At 46.6% G+C, this 22,464-nt stretch overlaps 1 protein-coding gene and 1 long non-coding RNA gene across 3 annotated transcripts in view; one reads left to right on the forward strand and one right to left on the reverse strand.

Moving 5' to 3' along the window:
• Nucleotides 1–11,229: 11,229 nt before the first annotated feature.
• The window catches only part of LOC135902817 (uncharacterized), a 38,700-nt gene continuing 27,465 nt past the window's right edge, over nucleotides 11,230–22,464 (reverse strand). For both annotated transcript variants that reach the window (XR_010564615.1, XR_010564616.1), the window contains 2 exons: nucleotides 13,310–13,575; nucleotides 11,230–11,363 (listed from right to left, as the gene is read on the reverse strand). This is a non-coding gene — a long non-coding RNA (uncharacterized lncRNA). The remainder of the gene's footprint in view (nucleotides 11,364–13,309; nucleotides 13,576–22,464) is intronic.
• Nucleotides 11,358–22,464, forward strand: part of LOC135902815 (uncharacterized) — a 245,371-nt gene continuing 234,264 nt past the window's right edge. The window contains exon 1 of the mRNA XM_065433084.2: nucleotides 11,358–11,956. The gene's annotated coding sequence lies outside the window, so the exon portion shown is untranslated. The remainder of the gene's footprint in view (nucleotides 11,957–22,464) is intronic.

The raw sequence follows: 22,464 nt of genomic DNA on the forward strand, positions 1-22,464 counted from the left end.
AGGTTCCGTGATTCTTTATCCCGGTACCCATCCCGCTAGCCAAGTCGATATGCATTCCGCTTGGGAGATGAAGGTGGTGTGTTCAATCTATGCCACCGCAGCCCCTTTTCCCCGGGGAAAGAATGCTAGAACGCTCATTGACCGTGCAGTGCGCGCATGTCAAGGAGCAGTAGATTATGAAAATCAATCGGGAGTCGCCCCCTACAATGTACCTTACACCACAACATATATTCTTCAGCACAGACACCAGCAACCGCACACGAAATACACCACTAATGGCCTCGTGACAGCGGCCGTGGTACAACGTGACAAAAAAAAAAAACCTGAGCCAGCACCATAATGGCGTCAAGGGTTCCGCAATGAGTGAAAGCAGGGGCGTAGCCGAGGGATGAAAGGAGGAGCATTTCGGGACAACTTTCCGGCTACTCAAGGCATGCCGACATGGAGAACGAACCAAGGCGTTGAAGAGCAATCACTTCCTGCGTATTTATCCACGCTCTGTGCCTCGCGAAAGAGAAGAAAACGAATGAATGACAACGCAGGCGCCGGTGTGGTCGCAACAATAAAGAATATACTACCTAAATATTGACAGAATGTGCCTGGAAGATGGACACGATCCCTCCTTGGATGCTCGGTTCCCTTTTGCTCACTACTTCTCTTCCTGACACTCGTACCGGGGATCGCGAACCCCGGCAATGAAACATTCATTGAATTATCACCGTGATACGTCGTCGTTGCATCAAGAAAGGGAAACAGAACGCGTGACAGGCGCCATCCTGCACATTAATCTATGACGTCACAGGACCGTCGACCCTCGCATTCACTCACTGTCAATACACAGATACAGCGCCGCTGTGAAAAATGCTTACTGGGTTCGAAATTCGCCCTCTCAACGACGTATGCGTTTGGGACAGGTTTCTGCTGCGACCCTCCAGTCGCGATTGCGAAACCTTAGCAGCGTAAAGAAAAAAATAACTTAAGTAGGGACGGCATGAGCGCTGCCTTTCGATTGAACGTTTCCTGGAAACATGCGAAGGTTAAGCACACAGGGCTCGGTATATGAAACAGCATATTTCTCAGCATTAAAGCTGGCTTCCCGACGCGATGCTGGCGATGTGCCACGCCACTCGTAGCGCCTGCGCAAAAGGTTAAGTTTAGCCCTTTTTCTTTCTTTTCATGCTTCGTTCATGCGCCAGTTTACAGTTTGCTTACGGTACATGCGTGTATAATTTGTGTGCTCTCACAGATGATTAATCGCAGACCGGGGGAGCTGCAAAGGAAAATTTATGTCTCCACAGAAATAACTTTCGGCGTCGCGTTGGCAGCCGCGAGCAGAAGAAATTACCTGCTGAAAGGTACGGGGGTTGAACCTCCTAAGATATTAGTAAGGCATAAACTTTAGCCGACACTGTGGGCGTTCTCAATAAGCGAGCACGCTAGCGCTACCACCGCGTACGAGCGCCCCCTGCCTGTTTTCCCGAAGCTAAAGATATTGAGAAACCAAACTAAGCGAAATAAAAACGGACCGCAAACTCGCAGAACTGGGACAAAATAATTTGAAACACGGTAGGCGCAACGGCAACAGAATTTTCCCGCTTGTTCGGATCTGTGCGACGAGGAAAGTCTAATACCGGTAAACAAGGGTAGGCGTGGGAGCAAGCGGACAGCGATCTGTCATTTTTGATCTGGGAGAAGTGGCTTTGCATCGCTGTTCAAAGAGCGAAACGCGAAAGAGACAATCCCCACATTTCATTATTATTTTTTGAAAGAGCAGTTTGTTATTGAATTCGCTGATTACGTTAATAGTATGTTCGCTAACACTATTGGCTGTTACATGTTAATACTCCGGGATTTATCGTTACTGCGCAGTGTTTTCTACTACGCTGAACCTCACTTAATACCGTAGTGAAGATATCCGGAAAAACTTTAATTACCTGGGCTTCTATAGAGTGGTCGCATGCACGTGCTAAACGAGCGTCATGAAAGCATGTCGTTCTTTCTCTCTTCTACCACATATTTATATTTATAGATTCCTAAATATATTTCCTTCTGCTTTGCAGCGCTGCAACTTGCTTCTTAGTAAACGCATCTAGTAACAGCCATAACAAAATGCTGCCACGCCGCGACACTCTACAAGCTGCAAAGAAACATTTGTTCCGTTTTGAGGACCTCCGCAACTCCCTGCGACTGCCCTTCCAAGCTCTAAATATTCGTTTTATTTGCATCACGCTAGAATTTCCTAATAGAATCAGGGCAACACTTCAATCAACGAAAAGAACAGGCTGACTTCAGGATGGAATATTGTACAATGAATCATATCCATGTCATCAATTAGGCAAACAAGATATCTGCGTAGTACAATAGATATCTCTATATGACTTTCATAGATCATGGAAAGGCATATAATTCACTAGAATGAATGAATAAATCATTTTTTGAAAAAAAGTATATGTTATATTGGTAGCTATTGCTGGAGATGACCGGGCGGGTGTCTATTCCGGGACTCAGTTGGACTGGGATGCCACTCGCGCCCTCTCCACTAGGTTCCCTGGTCCTCGAGCCTCTAAGTTTGTAACCGAACCAATCAGTGTGTATCGCAGTAAACACGGACCAATCATCACTACCATTAGCAAATGATGAAAAGAAATACAAGATTATTTGTATGACCCTGTGTGACGTTCTAAAGCTTCGTTTGTCATCCACCTTCACAGAGTGTAATGGCTGCTCAATTTTTTTTCACGCTTCCAACGGTTTCATAGGGCAGTATTAGCCGCAGTAGCTGATGCCAAAAGTCGTTGTGGTTCTAAGCTCACGGTAGCGCTTTCAATCTTTGCCGTGGCGGCCGACTTTCCATAGGGACGAAATGCATGAACACCCGCCCGTGTGCCGTGCATTGAGTGAATATTAAGGAACTGCAGGTGAGCAAAATTAACACGGAGTCCCCCAGTACGCTGTGCCTCATAATCATATCGTGGCTCTGGAAAGTAAAACTCAACATTTTATTACAATAATAATTGATGGACTATTATTAAGTAACGATCAAGTGATGAAGAAATTGCAAAGCCGCAAAGGCGAAATATTAAACGTCGGACCCTCTGGACTTAGAGGCACGACCCTAGTTCCGATTAAAAGCACGAGCCGACCATGCAGGCTCGGATTATGCTCGTTCACAATGGGTGTCCTACCCTTTAAAGCAAGCACGTCGGTATGCGACACACACCAAAAATTAGGACATTGTAAGTAACAGTGCCCTAACTAAAGGAAGCTACGATGTCCTACGTGTGGCATCAAACAGCACCCAAAAGACTCACCATGCCCTAATAATAATTTGAACTGTCGGAACTGGGACTGCAAGCATCTAGCCACAGCGGGAGACTGCCCAAAAATAGTAAAACCCGAGACCCGCCTAAAGGGACACTGCTTTTCCAAACCTAGAACGGAGCTATCATCACTGCATCAGCGCCAATAACCGGTACAGAAGGCATCTAGTGCGCACTCATCGCCGCCACAGAAGCGATCATAAGCACCTAAGACAAAGGCCCGTCACTGACCTTTCTATACAGGTCCGTGGCCAACTGATATGGACACACCAAGACACGGCGCCAAATTGACGCAAGCCTACATTGTGTACAACATCAACACGCAAAGGGCACAGGAGCAACTGATGGACAATCACCTAAATAGCACTCGTGCGGCCTCACTCCAGTGCTCCTCACCACCAGCTGCACCACCGCAGTGTATGGAGCAGTCATCACTGCCTATGAGCATCAGCAGAACGTCAGTAATCAACAGATAATATGCACCGGCGTTTCGCGCAAATGGAATAAGCCATTTTCCTTAAAACCCTCTCATGCATAGATACGGGATGTGAGGACAGCTCAATAAAACATAAGTCGTGTAGGATTGCGATTTTCGCCTTCATTACCGCATGGCGTCATAAGTGAGGACAGAAGCAGCATTAAGAAGTATCTCATAGGTGGCACTAAGTGTATATCTTATGATTTTATTTGAATTACCCCGCAAAATGTCATTCCTGATAGGGAAAAATTCCTCACCGGCAAAGACTCTTTTGCCCGATATATATTACTTGTGTTCAGAGAGTTTAATGTTTCTTTGAATTAGCAAACATGTTTCAGCCGTTTTTACGGAATGCGGTGGCAGATAAACGCAGAAGTAGATCTGTCCTCATTTTAGGACACCATGCAGTAGTCGTTATGCTGTGCCATGACACCAGCTCTTTAATAATATTTGATCGATGGCGCTATGTGTGCATGCAACGTTTTCTTGCTTTTTGGTGCCCACAGTTTTGGCACGAAGTGAATTCCGACTGATTGAATGAACGTTCATGTATAAGGCTTATTGCAAGGAAATAGGCAAACATTTTCAGCACGAGCGTAGCACGAAGGAGGCTTTCAAAAGAAGAAATCGATGCGGTATTGGAGTTCTCATCTGACTCTGACGGTGGATGGACTCCTTCGTATGACTTCGATGATCTGCTCATCGAGTCGGGCGCATCAAACAGCTCGGAAGAGGAGAGCCTAGGGAACGCTTCGCTACTCGCTGATCCTTCGGGAGTTGCTAAGACGAGGCCAAGTGGCTCTACTACGCGGCCCACCCCGGTCTTTTCAAACCGAGGCGGGCCGCGTCCACGTAGGCACTGTCAGGCCGAGCCTTATACACGACACGAAATATTATTTCCGGAGAAACACGCCTCTAACTCTGTCGGCCCAAGGCGAAATAAATAAATGTGCAAGCACGCTTCAAACCTTCCAGAAGTTTAGGGAAAGTTGTGACATTTAAGGGCTACACGCACGCACCACACACACACACACAAACACACAAACACACACACACACACACGCACGCGCACACACACACACACACACACACACACACACACACACACACACACACACACACACACACGCATACACACACGCGCACGTACACACACACAAAGAAGGCTGCGAGGGCACAAGACATATCAACACGCTGTGACACGCTCTTATTGTCGTATTTGTCTTATTTGTTGTGTGTGCGTTAGCTGAGGGCTCGCTCATACAAGTGAAACCATGTTTCTGAATGTAGAAAGCTTCTACAGCCTCCCTAGTTGTCCTATCTCGGTGCCGAAAAAGGACTCACGTGCCTTGGACAAAGGGTTCACATCCGCCGGAGCTACTCGGCCCGCATTCTGGCAACATGTGGGGGCATGTTTCCACGATTCCAGCAATGAGCTTCTTCCCTGCACAAACCCCGTATCGACAGGTACTACCATGGTTACTGCGTGTGGGAAAACGAGGGCATAAGCCAGCAGGCTCCGCATAGGCTGCGTTACGATTCGCTTCGATAAGCAAGGCCGTGTGCCATAAGGTCTTAAAGGTAGAGATTCATGTCTGTGCCAGTCTGCGCGATTGAACACGAACACGTCTAGACATTTTTCGCAAATCTGGCGTTTAAATTCTCACACAAAGGAAGCATGCATAGCTAATGTAAGTAATGCTATTCAGCAAAAAAAAGAAATCGTATTAGAAAAAAAAATCTGGGTTTCCGTGTGTAGTTATCGAAGACTGCGAGAAATCGCATAATGCGAAACGCTCCGCGAAACGAAAGCGGCACCGGAATCCACCGCCTGCCATAACTTGAAACGCATTTCTCACCTCCAACCGCTCTGCTTCCAGCTGAAGCTTCGCCAAGGCAACAAGCGAAGTCCCCATTGCAAGCGCCAGTTTCTCGAATCATATTATGGGTTGGATGCGAACGTGTCATTTCGTAGCCGCAGCCGCTGTTTGGATCCAATCAAATCCACCGGACGTGCGATGTGAAGCCGGTCTCGTAGAGAGCGCGCGATCGCTCGAACGGAACACCCAAGGGAACACCTATCGTCGCGTTCTGCTCCTAGAAGACGACGTGCCCCGTTTGAAAATGATTTACAAGCGCGTGTCGTCATTTTGACGTCACCAAAAACGTGGCTGCGCCCCACGGCTGACGACGTCGGCGCGGCCTTGGCCAATCGGCGTGAGGCGAAACTAAATGCGCGTTCAGAACAACGACATCCAATCGCGCCCCAGGTAAATTTTCGGCCTCAAACCTACTGTCACATGATACTTCGCTTGTGTCAGACGTTTGTGTATTAAATTCGATAATTCGGTCGCCAACAACACAATTGGAAATTACAGCTATTATAGGTTCTCGCAGGAATACCTGTGCTCCTGGGGATGATGACCCTTCAGCATTCCCAATTAAGCTTTCTATTTGACGTTGTAAAGGGCCGCTCACTCACACATTTAATTAAATGTTGGTTATTGGCGCGTTCCCGGATAGATAAAAGGTAACTCGTGTTATTGATATCTTTAAAGGCGGAAAGAAGCCAGACCTCGGCAATTACTAGCTAATTTCAGTCTCACCAATTTTTTCCAACGTTGCTGAAAAAATAATTTACATGAGCTTCTTTGGTTTTCTTTGCTCCAAGACTTATCTGTAACCACCAATATGGTTTCCAACGAGGCAAATGGACTGAAACCGCTTTAGTTCACGTAAGAAATGATTTAATTAAGGACAATGAAATAAAACTTTTTGCCATCGATCTCTTCCTTGACTTCAGCAAGTATTTGATTCGGTTCAACATGATATTCTGCTAACAAAATTACAAATATATGGAATTCGTGGCGCCGCTGATTTAATGGAAAGCTACCTGACTGGCCGAGGACAGTGCACAATGCTACATAATAATGCTCGCTCTGACCTTGGAGAAATGAAATATGGTGTAGATCTGGGATCTACACTAGCAGCTATCCTATTTCCTGTGTGTATAAATGACATTCTAAACGTTCCTTAAGCTTATTCCTTACCCTGACGATACTAAAGTATCTTTGTCTGGTTCTAACCTAAAGAAACTTGAGCAGCCAGCGAATGTGTGGCTTGGCAATTTGCACGTTTTGTTGACAATAAATCAAGTCAAATTACATGTTAAGAAAACAAACTTATTACTTTTACATGCGAAAAAGGAAGTAATAGGGCACCACATAAAACTATATTTTTGTGACTCAGAAATCACGCGTGATATTAGTTGCAAGCTTCTGGGCGTACACTTCTGCAGCGACATTAGCTGGACCAATCGCGTCAGTCATCTTGCCATGAAAGTGACTCGATTCGTAGGCATTATTAATCGCATTGGCGACCTTCTTACATATTGTGTTGCAAAGCAGCTGTACTTTTCTCTTGTTCACACGCAGCTCACCTACTGCAACTAAGCGTGGGGCACGCATAATAATACTCATACAAAAAAATTGATAATCATGCAAGAGAAAGCATTGAAGCTATTAACGAGAACATGTAGCCACATAAACATTGTCTGTTTTTCATGTGATTCGTTTTCCTGAGCGTTACAAGTTCAAGTTAGAAATCCTTATCGATCACCTTATTAAGCTAAATTTATTCGCTAGTATGTATCTGAATCGTGACGTTCACTATGACTTACGCACGGCTTCACTGGTCTGGATTCGACCAAGGGAAAATATTGGAACGCAGTCGCTGGGACATCAAACAGTAGAAATATGGAATACATATGCTTTTTGGCAGGTATTTCACAGTTCAGCAGATTCGTTCATCATTTTAGAAAGAAAGAAAGCTTTTCGGCCCAGGCGTAAAATGTGATTTACGGTTTCTATAGATGTCCTTGTAATCGATTGCTTGAAATGTTCTCGTTTATATTCACTTGTGTGTGTTTTACTAGATGACAGTTATAAACATAGGCACAACCTTAGTTTCAGTAACATAGGGCAGCAGCGCGCTTCTGTTTTTTTTTTCATTTCTTTGACGAATTCTTTAGTACATGGTGTATTTGCATTACACTGTTTACTGACTGTCTCGTCGAGCCCACTGTTGCCTCGTATTCATGATCCGGGTTGTAGTAATCGTTAGGAAAAACGCTTTGCCTGTTTCCTTTTGCATCACCTCGTTGACGTGACACATTTTTGTATATGTATACATATCTGAATAAACCGAACTTCAAACTTCGACCCAAGAGCATTCTTCTTTACTGCCGATGTAAAATTGCGGCAGCAGCAGCGTAATCGCGAACACGTCGTCTTTGTAAATATTAATTCTTTTTACGCCTGGTTGTAGCAACATTAGCTCTGTGTTTGGATGGTTGAGTGTTCCCAACCAAGTGGCGGCGCCGTGCAGGCCGCTCACGTTTACGCCTCCGCCCATCCGTCAAAACGCCCAGCTCCCCTGCGTTTAACGGAATCACAGAACACTTGCAATGCACGTTGCCTGGATATAGCTCGCTGGGGATGGATGGCCAGCACGCTAGCGGAGTGGTTGGAGAGGCTTCACATTCTGGCTCCAAGACGCTGGACGCAGTCGACAAGACGTCACATGCTCATGCAGAACCAGTGAAGGCGGAGCTCAGCCCCGCTCGGACGGCGAACGTGTTGAGGAAGTGAAGCATGGCTAGGAAGAAGGGTAACTTGTAACCTTACGTAGCTTTTTAACATGAGACGCTTCATTTAAATTGCGGCGCGAATGTCTTAGTGCAGAAGCAGGCTATGCGTTTGCAAAATTTGTCTGAATCATTTCAGACACCCTTTAAGCAACGCAGAAAAATCAGACAGTGGTCTTGGCTTCCACTTCTGCTGAAATATATTATTATCTGTTGTATTTATCAAGCAAATCGAGCCATGCTGTAAACGCTAAATAGCGCATGGCAATTCTTGGAGCTCTGTCAGCGTTTTTTGTTGCTCATAGGCACTGCAATGTGCGACGACGTTTCGACTTTGGTGAATGGCGATTCTTGGGGGCCATCGCCTGTAGTTTCTTTTTTTTTGGGGGGGGGGGGGGTGTTCCTATTTAAAAGTTCAGTCAGCTTGCAGTATTGCCTGTTCGTTGGTAGCATGTCTGAGCAGAATAACGTCGCTTCGGGCAAGTTCATAATCACGCGGGAATTATTTTTTTGTAACTTTGGAGCTCTCCTTGCAGCCTGGAGAAGAAAGTACCTTGCCGAAAAAAAAATAATTTATATATTTCCCATTTGCTTCTACATTGTTCCTCAAGGTATTCCTCATTATCATTTACAGCGTCTACATTGAAGATCCTGCGTCTAAAGTAGTATTTTATTAGCTAATAATTTATTATTGTTAATGTATTGTTAAGTTTATTGTAAAGATAATTTAATGTTGCCAAAGTAAACACTGAACAATACCAAGTTGGTTGCTTTGTTTTCGTAGGACACTGGTGGATCTTTAAGGCTTCGCCTTGAGGATTCAACACTGAATTATGCGAGAGGAAAGTCAAAGCGACACGAATTGCCCACAGTTTAGCGGTAGCGACCACTGCTATAACCAAAGAGATGATTATGGCAGGTAATATTTTGCACCCAGGAGCTTCTTCGTGCTTCAGTGGACTATGATGTCAAACAACACGATCATGAGCTGCAGCTTTCGCATCTAGTGCACGTAACTTTATAACTCCTCTCCTTACTCGAATCCCGCTATGCTGAGTATATGAAATTAAACGTGGGCTTACAAGCCTCTGCCACCTTTCGGATATTTTGCACATCACGACATTCTTTAAAGGCAGCAGCGGTCGCTCTTTTTACGCCAATTGATGTCACGCGTGTGTGCCATCCTTTGTCGGCAACTCTGTCCCGTCAAGTGCTGTCTCCAAGGTGACTCCAACTATTATGTTTAAGTTTATGTAAATGTCACGCTTGACATCTAAGCATGACATATCTTTAGCAATGCTTACTGTTCAGGTTTAGGGTGCACGCTTGCTGAAGCGCGTGAAGCAGTTACTACAACAAAGAGAAGGGCAAGAAGTAGGGTTTCGCCCGCGCAAAAGTTGTAAGTCTTGGCGAGAACACGCTTTCATAATTACCGGGTTCACGTGTGGTAACCGCTGGAGCTGTGTGCAAAGTTAAGAGGTTAGGCGCCTACTCGGCCCCGCCGACGCTGATGACGGCGATGGTGCAGCCAGTGCGCACGTCACAGTGCTGCGGTTAGATGAAACGCCGTTTTGCTGAATGCTTTTGTGAGTGAATCCTACGCAAGCGCGTCAAATTGAATGTTGGCCAGAGAGAGCCGAACCCGAAAGTATTTACACGAATTTACGTTTTGGAAACCAACCTGTCAGCGTTGTCATACATTGATGCAAAAAAAAAAGAAGAAAACGGAGCGCGACAGCACCATGCAGGGTCCTTCGCTGTAGGTGGCGAACGGGGAACAAGCACCGGCCTTATTAGTGCACACGTTGCAAGCGATTCGACCTTAGTTAGCCGTATCTCCCGTATGGGGAGCCTGTCCCATCCGGCCACGGCTCTTGCTCACAGCAACCATCGAGCACTTAGATTTGTGCGACAGCCAAATGAGCCCTGCAACCCTATGCCCGAGCACATTTTGTAAATTTCGTAGGAATAAACGCATCGAGGGCCTGTGGGTGTGTTTGCCTAAGAATAGTGCCGACAATGCTTGTTATCGAAAGTTACTCGAGAGTCTTGTGACATCCGCTCCGCCACATACGCCTGTAAAGAGATATAATGTAAACATAAAATGACATCTCTAAAATCTAATTTCCATGCCATAAGTAGATATTTTTTTCGCGTACTCTTAGCTAGCGCGAAGATTTGCGTCGCTAGCGTTATAACGCTCTTATGGCCTCGTTTGAAAGAACCATTGGAGCGTTCCGGAGGCATCAAGGTTTGCAGTAAAAGCTGAGTGGCTGATTCGCCGAACCACTCTGCTTCCAGCGCCGTTGTCCTCTTCGTGCGAGCAAAAACCAAGAGAAGACAAAATACCCCCGCTGTTTACGTTGCAAGATGAAACGCAAACAGCCAAAATGTTACTTTTTTTTATTGACAAACCATAAAAAAGGCACAATGACAATTTTTTTTCCTGTTTATTTATTCGATGGAGCGGAACAGCGCCTTCGCTGTCACGTTTTTTTAATGCAGTAGCGACCCTTTGCGCAACGTTGCAGTATTCCTAGAAGAGTCTCCCAGCTGTTTGTGAGCGATAATACTTTGCTACAGGATACGCAGGCAGAAATAAATCCGGAAGACAAGAAGCAGACTTTGCCGACGCATGTCACGACGGCGAGTGGCAGAAGCGAACAAAAGGAAAGAGCAGGCAAGCAAAATGCCATTTCTCCCCCGGCACTCATCCCCGCGCTATGACGTCAAAGGATGGCGCATGCGCTGTCGAGGCGAAGGGAAAGGCGCGGGAAGAGAGGAAGCGGCAGTCGATGGTGTCGGGGGACCGGGCACCGGCCGAGTGGAGCCCGGGCGGTCGACCGCCGTGGTTGAACGCCGCGTCTGGGGAGAGCCGGTGACCTCCCGCTCCCTGCTAGTGCTCCACGTGGTGACCGACCTGCGCCGTGGGACAGCGACCGTCGCGCTGTGCCGGCTTGCAAGTGAGGTTTATTGCAACTCCGTACCAGTTGGTCTGCGATTGCTGTACGAGCTGGAAGGACTTTGATCTCATGACAGACGTCTTGTCTCTCGTTTTCGCATTAGTGCATCGCGATGTTCGCGAACAGTTTTCATCTTACGCGTTTGCCTAAATACTGTCCTTTGAACTGCATAAGTACGGCACGGCGCGGGAAAGATTCCCACAAGGCTCATCCTAACACTTGGCATTAGAAGGCATTTTGAGAAGATTAGCGGCCACTTGCATTTTTGATTTTGCTTCGTGAACAACAACTGGTATCGGCAAAAAAAAAGAGCAGATTGGAAGCTCGTGTCTCCGCACAAGCACCATCAAGGACGCCCTCTTTATGCATGCAGTGGAGGACTGCGATTTTGATCACGGTTCTGTGTGCAATTCATAACGAAAGGACACATAAACTGGGCGTCTCCTCATCGCTGGCGTTGGGACAGTTTGATACGCGCTCCTGAAGCAGGGAATACAAGTGCACGAGTTTTGGAATACCACCACGAGAGAGCCTAGTGGTCGCATTAAAGGTAAGCATCCTCATCTCAGCTTGAAAAAATTTTACAACACATTTCGCATAGCAGCGACCGCGATTCCCTCTTTTTTTTTTAGCAAAGCTGTGCTAACCAAATTATTGAGAAAGGTGATAATTGGCACAGTGAGAAGAGCCTGACAGACACGGTCTTATTTATATTCTGATATGATTTTATTCCCATAAAACATTTATATGTGGTCATCAGGTTGTATTAGATCGCGCGCCTGCCATCGAGGCGACATCCATAAATGGTCCACGTTAAAACATGGTGCCCAGGCTAGATTATGCTGGCAACGAGCATTTCTTTTCGGTAATATTGATCGCAGCCAAAGATCCTCAGAGGTCTTGAGGCCACAGTTCGTTTGGCAGAAGCAGCTGACAATCCGTGTTGTAGTGCCATTGTAGTTTGCGTTGCAGGGCGCAGTGTTGCCATCTTAGGGCACGCATTTTTGCCTTGCTTAGCACGGATTTCGCGTGTTTCAGCCTGATAGTTTTAGCTCCATTTCTTATAATTCGGAGAATTTCAGCGCTCTTTGAGTGTTTGAACTCTTAGCCAATAATTTGCAATGGCGAGCTTTGTAGTGGAATTCCTTGATTAATGGGGGGAGGGGGGGTGGGTATAAGGGAGTTATACGTTGCCTTCAGTATAAGCCAGCTCCTTAAATTTGTATGCTAATGTTCACTCTCTACACTGTCGCTAGGTACGGAGTTTACTCATACTTGCAAACTTTCAAAAATAGCGCGCTCCCTTAGTTCTCGTTCAGTTCCTTGCCATAGGATTTTTAGCAGGTAAACTTACAGTTTGAAAGAGTTTGATTTTGTTTTCGCAGAATATTTGAAAAGGTAAATGCCAGCGCTCCGAAATGCCTGCAGGAAAGTTCTATATTCGGGTGAAGGGAAAATGTAGTGTGCAACTAACGTGTATCGCAATGTTGGGCAAGGGCGCCCACTCGGACGAGCAGGCGGGCCGCGACAAGGTGCCGTCCACTAGCGCGAGCTTGGGCGTCAAGGCACAATGTTACACCGCTAGTTAAAAAAAAAGAAAACGAAATCGGGAATCGAGGGAAAGCACCAAAACACGTAAACGCACGAGGGGTTTTCTATCAGCCAGCACGGCTGCGCTGCGTTCGTCGTCTGCTACGTCGCTTGCACGCCTGCTCTCAAGTTGTAGCGCGCAGCTAATTGAGTGGGTGCTTCGCATAGATGTAATGCTGCTGTTGCAACGGCAACAATTCTTTCGGCTATCTAGGCCGGTAACTAAAGGCATAAAATAACTCTGAGCAGAAATTGAGCGGCACTCGCTTGAGATGGTGCGGCAACTGCTGCTACCACCGGCGCTCGAACGTACCTAGCTCGAGCAAAGTCAGGAACCGCTGAGTTGTTCCCAAGATCCAGCGCGCGATGGGCTCCGTTCCCGTGATTCCCCTTGGGAGCGGAGAGACAGAAGGACGTCGGAGGAGGTTGCCTAGCGAAGGCTGGATGCCTCCTGGTCCCACTCCCTCATAGTTCTTGCTTTCTTTCATCCACGGTGATCCAGAGCATATGGCGTGACCGAGGTTACCCCTCCTTTTTTTTTCCTTGTTGTTCCTTGCAGTAACGTCATCGTTGCTCTCGCTGTAAAACAGCAAATTAGGAACAGCAAAAAACATATTTCTGTGTGCGTGTAGCCAAATGTGCGCTTAGAGGACGCAGTAATTGGATCGGCAGACTGTCACGCGATGACCTTTCGAAACCAACATCGAGTAAGCTTTCTAAATGTGATTGTACCTTTCTGTGCATATGAAACAAAATGTTGCTTCTGAGGTACCCAATGGAGGAGCCTCCGGAATCATTTGTTTTCTCACTATTAGAAGAATTAGTGCTGCTTAAAACAGTTATTTATAATGACTGAATGGTCACAATGTCAATGCATACCATGTCGGCGTATCACCAGGCTGGCTCAATTGTTCCCTCCCTTGCCTCGACCCACCGCAAGAAAAAAAGAACAAGAAGCCGTCTAGCGCGCAAGTTTCGGTCCACAGAGTCTGAGGAAAGTATGTGAAGTAATCAATACTAATTAATATGTGCGGAAGACCAAAGCTGCTGCAATTTTTTTCAGGAGGCTGCGGAAGCAGAAAGCTAATTCCATGCGTGAGCCCCCCGCCCCATGAGGCATCACTGTACGAGAAACTCGCTTCTTTTTAGTGGGAACATATTTAAAAATTCACCTGCACAAGTGGCGTGAAAACTTTTTTGATGGCGCGTCTGCAATAAAGCGGAATTTCAGACCTCATTTAGGTCACAGTGAGGTGCAACACGATGTTGGTTACGTAGGGCAGTACAGGTAGAAAAAATTGGAGGACGCTTAAGCTTCGCCTTCAAGAGTGAAACGCGACAGCGTTCCCGTCGACCAGCCAAGGGGTGTAAGACAACGCGCTACGGCGCAGCGATCACTTACGAGGCGCCCCGCATCGGACTTTCCACCCACCAATCACGCGGTGAGCGTCGAGTAACGCAGCGTTCAGCGCGGCAACGAAACGTGCGCCTGAGCAAGCGGAATGAACCAAAGAACTCGGTGTCTCGGAGGAGGAAACGATCTACGCCAGCCAAGCGTCGTGATCGGCACGGGCAGAGAGATATATAGATAGTGATCTAAAGAAAGGAAAGACGCTTTATTCTGCAATCCGTGATAGAGCACGGCGAAGCGTCCTCAGGGGAGAGGGAGTCGGGGCCGCGACTCGCTTCGCACCGGTCCCCGCACAGCCCCAATGCGCACGTGGCACGCCACCTGTCGGGGCAGCACCGTAGATTGAGAGCAGGGGGTCTTCTGTGTTTGCCGCAAGATGGCTCTGCGTGTGTGAAAAGCGCAGAAGAAATGTAGCGGAAACGTACTTCGCTACTCGTGTAACTGCAACTTCTGTAAGTTACATGCTCATAATTACCGATATACACCGCAGTATAACGTTCTACGACACGTTTCTAAGACAACACCGCTTTCACTGGAGGCGCTTTTGTACCGCTTTGAAGCGTCGAACTCGTGGCTGAGTGGTAGCGTCTCCGCCTCACACTCCGGAGACCCTAGTTCGATTCCCACGCAGCCGATGTTGCAAGTTGTTTTCATTTATGACTTGCCTGCCGGGGTTTTTCGCTCACGGCAAACGCCGCGGACACCGACACCAGCTTTTCTGCGACACGAGCTCCTTAACGCTGTCGCGTTAAAATAAAAGCTAGTTGCAGGGCAGAAAGTATTCCCATTTTTCTTTTCTGCGATAGCGCTAAATGGCCCTTTGAGCGAGATACCGGGCGGCGTCTGCCGCAGCAGCGAAGCGGCACCCAACTTCCCATTGGTGCTGCTGCGCCCCCGTGGCGCTGGCTCGCGCTTGCTGGCTCCGGCCTCGACGGAACAGAGCAGGCGAGAGAGAACACCCGGCGCCGCGGTATTGCGTAAGGGGTCGGGGCATCGTCGCGACGCCACGTGACCCTGGCTCCGGAAGTTTGCGTTATGCGCGCGTTGCTTGATCGCGCAAGCTCTCGCCTGTATCCTAACTTGGACTCGGTAATCGCTATCAAGAAATCAGTAAATGGGGAAGGAATAGCGAGTTTCGAACCGATGACCCCGCGCTCAGAAACCGAGTATCTTACCCTCTGGGCTAGGAGGCAGTTTTCCTTATCACATGGTGTTTATTTCGTCACGTATATGCGAGAAACGTGCAAGCACAAGCCAGTACATCTGGTATTCGTGGCCTAGAAAGGACCTACAAATCAGGCCGGCACACCATTCACGACACAAAAATTACAAGTAGTGTTGAAATTTACAAAGTGGCAATGACAAGCAATGTATCAAGAGGTAGCACCAGTCAGTTTGAAGCTCTGTTAAGTCATACATGTTCTTGAAGTGACCAATTATCTGAGCACACTGAAATATAGACGAAACAATTGGGCTACTAGGCGTTAGCCAAGTGTCTCAAATATAAGGACGCTGGTGTCAACGCGCTCACTCGCCCACTCGAAAGGATGGGCGGCTCAGCGGCATTCCGTTGGATATTAATGCCTTCGCGTTCAAAACTCATAAGTGCTTAGGTGTCGTCGGATTTCTTTTTGTTATTGATCAATTTCCTTTCTTTATTTTCTATTGCGTAACCAGTGACATTGCTGGAACCGCAATTTATTTTCAGCAGTCGAATACTCTTTACGTCGTTCAATCGGTTGTGCTACAGAGCATGAGGTAGCGGGTTCTTTTCCACGCCGATGGCGATTGAATGCAGAAAGGCTCACGCACCATCTGCTTAACTGGAGAAGTACCGGACCATTGTTACTCCATGAATAGCCGTAAAGTACAATAGAAGTGCCTCTCATTACCTGACTATGAAGATCAAGTGTCATAATTAAAGCACTGGAAGAACACAAAAAGAGAATATATGTGGAGCTGCCCAACACGAAAATGGCTTCTTATGCAAGATGCATCTACATGGACGAAAATAGTGTGATAAAAGAAATGGGAATTTAAGGTATAATAATTTTAATAAATAATGCTGCACAGATGTTCGGGCGATTGGTGCTTTTTGCCATGTAGGGTGCGCAGCGGCGAGAAGCGGTTTCCGCAGCTGACGTTGTATTTCTTGTGCCTGTACTTATTCTTGAGTTCCAGGCGGATTGTAATAATAAAGCTAGCAGTTAACAAGAACCAAGAGCGGACACGAAAGTCAATTATTTCTGTAACGGGATGCGACCCCGAGCGTCCGTTCATAAATAACTGGCTGGCCAGCGGGCACGGAAACACGACGCCTGACATGGTGCGTGTGTGTGTGTGTGTGTGTGCTTGCGCGCGTGTGTGTGCGTGTGTGTGCTTTCACGCGTGTGTGTGCGTGCATGTGTGCGCATGTGTGTAAGTGCGTGCGTGCATGTGTGTGCGTGCGTGCATGTGTGTGCGTGTGTGTGTGTTCCTTAATCAGACCGATCTTTGTCGCAGCGCTAAGAATTCAGCCACTACATTAAATTCCCTGATGGTTTGATAAGACAAAATTTTTTCAGTGGAGCTACAATATACAAATATACCATCGTGAATCTCGAACAGGGGAAACCTTTCTCGAAGATACAGTGTACGCCAAGCCATACAATCTCATATTTCGTAGCCGAGAACGTTGCTAGGGGAAAGCAAATGCCTACTGAACTAGATTTTCTATATGGCACGGAAATTGGAAGGGTGATTTAACTAAAACGTTATTATTAGCGTAGCATCTCGCGGGCAGCCCACGCCGCGGCGTTGAATAATGATACATATCTATTGACGGTGGTTTATATAGTAAGGCAAACATTGCAACAAGGACACATTGCGTGCGTTTATATCGAGTGGCTAGGGTTTCAAGATTAGCTCATCTGGACGTAATATATTAAGTAAGCACGCTGTGCCAGGAAAGATGTCACGCTGCAGTGTGCATCGCTGCCTTTGCTGTTTGGTTTTGTATGTTTAGGGCAAGACGGCAGGGGGTGCCGGAAAACGGGGATGAAAGATACAATAATTTTAAGCTAACAGCAGGACCAGTTTTAAGGGACACATTCTTGACATTACCAGCACTTGTGTAGAAAATTAACACTTGTGCGGAGACAAAAAAAACGAACAGGGCAATGGGTGCGCTGCCTGTCCTGGTGCTCCTGTCCAAGTGCTTCTTTGTTTTGAACAAGCGCAAGAAAGGTCGCGAATGAAAGAGAAAAACGAAAGAGAAAAGGCAGCGATGTTAATCAGAAATGCGTTCAGTTGGCTACCCTCTGTTGCTATATAGAACAAGATGGGTATAAAACTTGAGCTAGAGAGAGAGACAGATGAAGAAAAGACGTTGTGAATGCGTCACGCAGTGTTGCCAGATTCGGCCATCTATAGTCCAAATGGGCTACTAAACGGGGCGTGCAGTACGAGTTATACATACGCTCATGGCGCCTTGGCGCCGCCGCCATAGTGCGGTCTGGGAATCGAGGGCGCATGCACAGTGTCGCTTGCGAATGGTTAGAAGGGCCTTATGAGACACGCTGTGTGTGACTGCGAAAAAGACGAAGCCCGGTGTGCGCACCGTTACACGGTTACGCTGCCCTGGCTCCGGCTTTTACGGAGCCAGGGCAGTGAAACCTTTCTGGTGGCGCTTACAAAGGCCGATGCTTTTCCATCGCTCTCATCCCGTGCGTCATTGAGGTGGGACGATGGCAAGCTCTGGTGGCGGCCCATTCCAACATCAACCATCAACATCATGGAGCCAGCGCTCTCAGCCGCCATCACCTCAAGGCTAAGCTTTGCCATCGCTTTCCATGCTTCGGCTTGGCCTGAAACTGTTTTCGCTTCCGTTTCTTTCTTCTTCTTTTGCTGTGTTTTAGGTTGATTTATCGTTGTGTCTATTTTTTCTGGCTGAAAATTTTGAACACATTGTGAATCTGAAAATAAAATAAAGAACAGACGTGTTGTAACAGTGGTTCTGCCTTCGGGTGGTGATTGGCGCTTCTTTTATATTACGATAGCTATTCTTTGGACACTTCAGGCGAATTTTCGACGTTGGTGCCGGCGTCACTTTGTTCTTTTCCTCCACTGTGAATAAATTTTATTTCTGTACGATGCGGCGGAGGAGAGAGCCATCTGAAGGCATTGCATGGAATACGCGTGCTTCGCTTTATGGCCTTTGAGATTCGCATGCGCCGGAGCGTGCAAATTTCGGAGGCCATGGCCGTTCTATGACTAGTAGAAACGCTGGAAAAAGGGTTTGCGTTTTGAGTTTCCGCGTAACAGAGCTACGCTTTCTCGTATATGCAAATTACAATGCGACGCTATCATGTCTATAGGCTTTGTGTAAGTAGTAGTTTACTGTTTTCCTGACGTATATAACATTGAGAAATTCACTAAATTCAGTAACTTACTTTCGCTGCATGGAGGGCCTGCGTGATTGGAAATGATTTTTGCCGAAACGACGATCGGCGCGGAACGCCAGATTTTCTGCGACACGCGGCCCTAAAAGCTATCGCGCTAGAACGGCTGCATCTTTGTTGCAACTGTTATGAGCCTGACAGGATAACTGACTCCATTATGGCTGTAATATTCCTGTATTTTTGTTTACGTTGCTATGGAGCCATGTGGACATACGACATGCTAACGCGCGAGCGGTGCTAGACACTCCAAGGTCTTTTCAAAAACAAATCATTTTCAAAAAATTATGCGTGGCTCTGCTATCGCAAACACCAGTGACCAGCGGAGCTAGGGAAAGGCCACTAAAGTAGTGCCAGAGTGCACACTTTACTGGCTTTAACTGCTGCGCTGGTCTTTGGTGTTTGCAATAGCAGAGCCACGCATAGTTTTCTCTCCGCGTTTCTTGTCCGCGCAAGCTCTCGCCGGCGTTCTGACTGCGCCCCGGCAAGGCGAAATCAAAACGCGCCAAGCATCTCAACTTGCTCGTTTGCCCGCGAGGAGTCCATAAATCGAAGGAACACTCTGCGGCATTCAATTAGACATTTATTTTTCTACTGCGCGAAAGATGTCCACCGAAGGGAGCGCACGCGTTTTTGATCGGAGCGCAATGACTGCCCACCGCCTGTGTTCCCGCCCCACCGCTCCTTCTCACCCGCTGGGCTTCACCCACCCTGACCGCTTCGCGATGCTGCGCGATGATCATTTTATTCTCTGCTTTCACTCTCTCGCAGCTCTCTCTCTCCCAGCTCAGCGCAACTGCGGACGTCAAGAGAAACCCAGCTAGGCTCTAACAACTCCACTGTAAAGGTACAAAAGCATCTTCAGGGCGTGTTCAGATAAGGACACTCAGAGTGGCGGAGGGCGCCAACCATTTTTCGATTTCAACAAAATTTTGCTATCACGAAAATAGATTTCCTCACATCTGAACCAAGGTTCTTTTTTGAAGCATTCGCCTTTGTTTTAAACTGAGGCCAGATGGAAAGTGAGGCTTACACAGTTGCATGATGTTCTGAATATGAGTGAACCTGAAAAAAAATATTTTTCATACTTTTGATACCTACTTCCAACAACCGTCTTAGCGAAAATAAGATAAACACAATGGGCTGCACAAGCGGACAATCCAAGCAAAAAAATAGGTATCGTGGCTTTTGAAGAATACGTTGAAAAGAGGGAACTTTGGAATATTTTCATGGGTTTTGATACTGCACGCTTCGAGATAATTATTTTTGTTTACTGCATGCTTCCCTAGTTGCCAAACACAGTAAAATAATGCTTACTCTATGTAGCGTGCTGTTATTTTTCATTTTAATAGCAATGTCTGAAAAATTGTCAAACGTAGAATGTGTGATAGTATTGGCGCCCAAATGAGAAGATAGAACATTATTCTCTTATTTCAGTCACCACAGAAATCAACAGTATACACACAATACAATATTTTTTTAGCGTTATATAAGGTATTGAAGTGACTAACACGGATTTCATATGTCTCAAGTGAGCCGTTCTTCCAGGCGTCGGGGGCATACTTTCGCGAATAGTAGTCACATCTATACGTTTAAATATTCTTCCACGTGTTTCTTTATATTCTTTAGTCCACCGCATTTCTTTCTGTCTTGCGCTGTTGTAAGTTGCTTCTCAGTGGATGCTTCAAGTAGCAACCATCACAAAACATGGCACTGCCCTGCCACGACACTGTCCACGAGATGCCACAGAGGCTTGTTGCATTTGAAGACTCCCATTTCAAGTGATAAGTTTTATGTTAGTTGCTGTACACGAAGTATACAGGATGCATCGGTATACACGCCGTCTTCAGAACACACGAACACACAAGAAGAATCGTCTGATTTCTTTAGTACTTGCGGGTAATTGTTTAGTTGATAGAAATTCTTTTTCACCGTAAAGCAGCAGCAACGCTAAGAAACGCTGCGATAGAAGGCATTAGATTACATTATACCACCTTTACTATTTTACGCTTGTCTGAATTAAATGACTGGGTTGTCTTTGCGTTCCCTTCCGTCGGAAGACGGCCACCGTGGCCGTGAGACGAACCGCGACATGTGTTCATCGGGAGAACGCCAAGCTTATTGGACGTCGTAATTAGAGCTTATCGTGCAATTGTATTTTTATGAAAAGCGCCTCTGAGTAGCAATTGAGGTGCCTTAATTATTCTCGGCAAACTGCGGAAGCCGTCACATCAAACTTGACTCATGCGAAGTGCGACACTCCACCATTCACGCTGTCGGGCACTGGACACTGCTGCTTTTGTATCGCTAATCATTGATTTCTTTTGCACTAAGAACAAAAATATTGCTACGCGTTTCAGCGCATAACAGATAAGTGAGGAAAATATATAATTGCGGGAAAATTCGATGAACTTCAGAGATAAGTGTTCTACGTTTTTTTTTTTAATTCACGTGCGGAAGCAAAATCTCGTTGTCTTGAGATTGTGGAAAAAATAGATAACTGCGGGAAAACTTGATGAACTCCAGAGATAAGTGTTATACGTTTTTTTGTTTTTTTTTTAATTCACGTGCGGAAGCAAAATCTCGTTGTCTTGAGATCGTGGAAATAACACCACCAAGGTTAATAAACGAGTACCTACGAAATACTAAATACAGATTGTTTTATGTTTCGCCTACATTGCGAATCTCGAAAGGTACTGACGGTAATAACAAAGAAAAATTGTCAAATGAGACCCATTTCTCAGCTTGATCAAAATTCACCTTTGTCATCTTGTTTGTAATGTGTACTTGCGTAGGCAGTCGAATTTATTTTATTTTCATTACAACGTTTTTTTAACAGATGTGCAAGAACTGTGAAAGCATAAAAAATTTAATTTCCTCTGCTTTGTCAGAGTCGTAACGTCGTGCAGCTGCGTAATCCGCATTTGGCGCCCTGTCTTTCTTACGGTTTCCTTAGTGCTGAAACAAAAACGCGCGCTGAAAAAAATGAGCTCGGTGCCCGTTTGTCGACTCAAAGTAATGTCAAGTCAAAGTTCCCCCCCTCCCCGTCTTACCTTTCACTGACCTTATCTGAACCCACCCTTCGTTGCCTTGTGGGCTTACCATAGACGGGGACGACGTTCGGCTAACGACTGCACGAACATCGACCGATTGTGCAGTCGTCGGGGTGTATTGGACAGCGATCTTTGTAATTGAAATCGACGACACTAGAACAATACGTGGTCAATGTTTTGTTCGCAGCGCTGCACATAGTGTGGGACACCGTCGGCTATTTTAATTAGTGTAGTATAAGCCTCGGTCAAGGCAGCTGCCAACCACAGCCGACGCCGAAGCACCGCTTCACGTCGGTGAAGTCCCTCCGGTCCGAGGTCGAAGTTGCAGCGGACAGTGTTCGTGTAGCATGGCGCGGCTCATGTTTGCGCCGTTCCGTTCTGCTGACGAGAGTGCGTCTGCACCGGTGGCGAAGTTGTGTCGCAGCCTTTGCCTGAATGGTGGGTGAATTCGTCGCTGCTGAATGGTCAATTACCGTCGGACACTTCGATCGGGTGTCGTGTGTTGCTCTATGCCCGGCGCGGACTGCTGACCCTTTCCGTGCCCGAAAACAAAACAAAAAAAAAACGC

This window comes from Dermacentor albipictus, chromosome 1 (assembly GCF_038994185.2).
Source record: "Dermacentor albipictus isolate Rhodes 1998 colony chromosome 1, USDA_Dalb.pri_finalv2, whole genome shotgun sequence".
In the NCBI taxonomy this organism is placed as follows: domain Eukaryota; kingdom Metazoa; phylum Arthropoda; class Arachnida; order Ixodida; family Ixodidae; genus Dermacentor; species Dermacentor albipictus.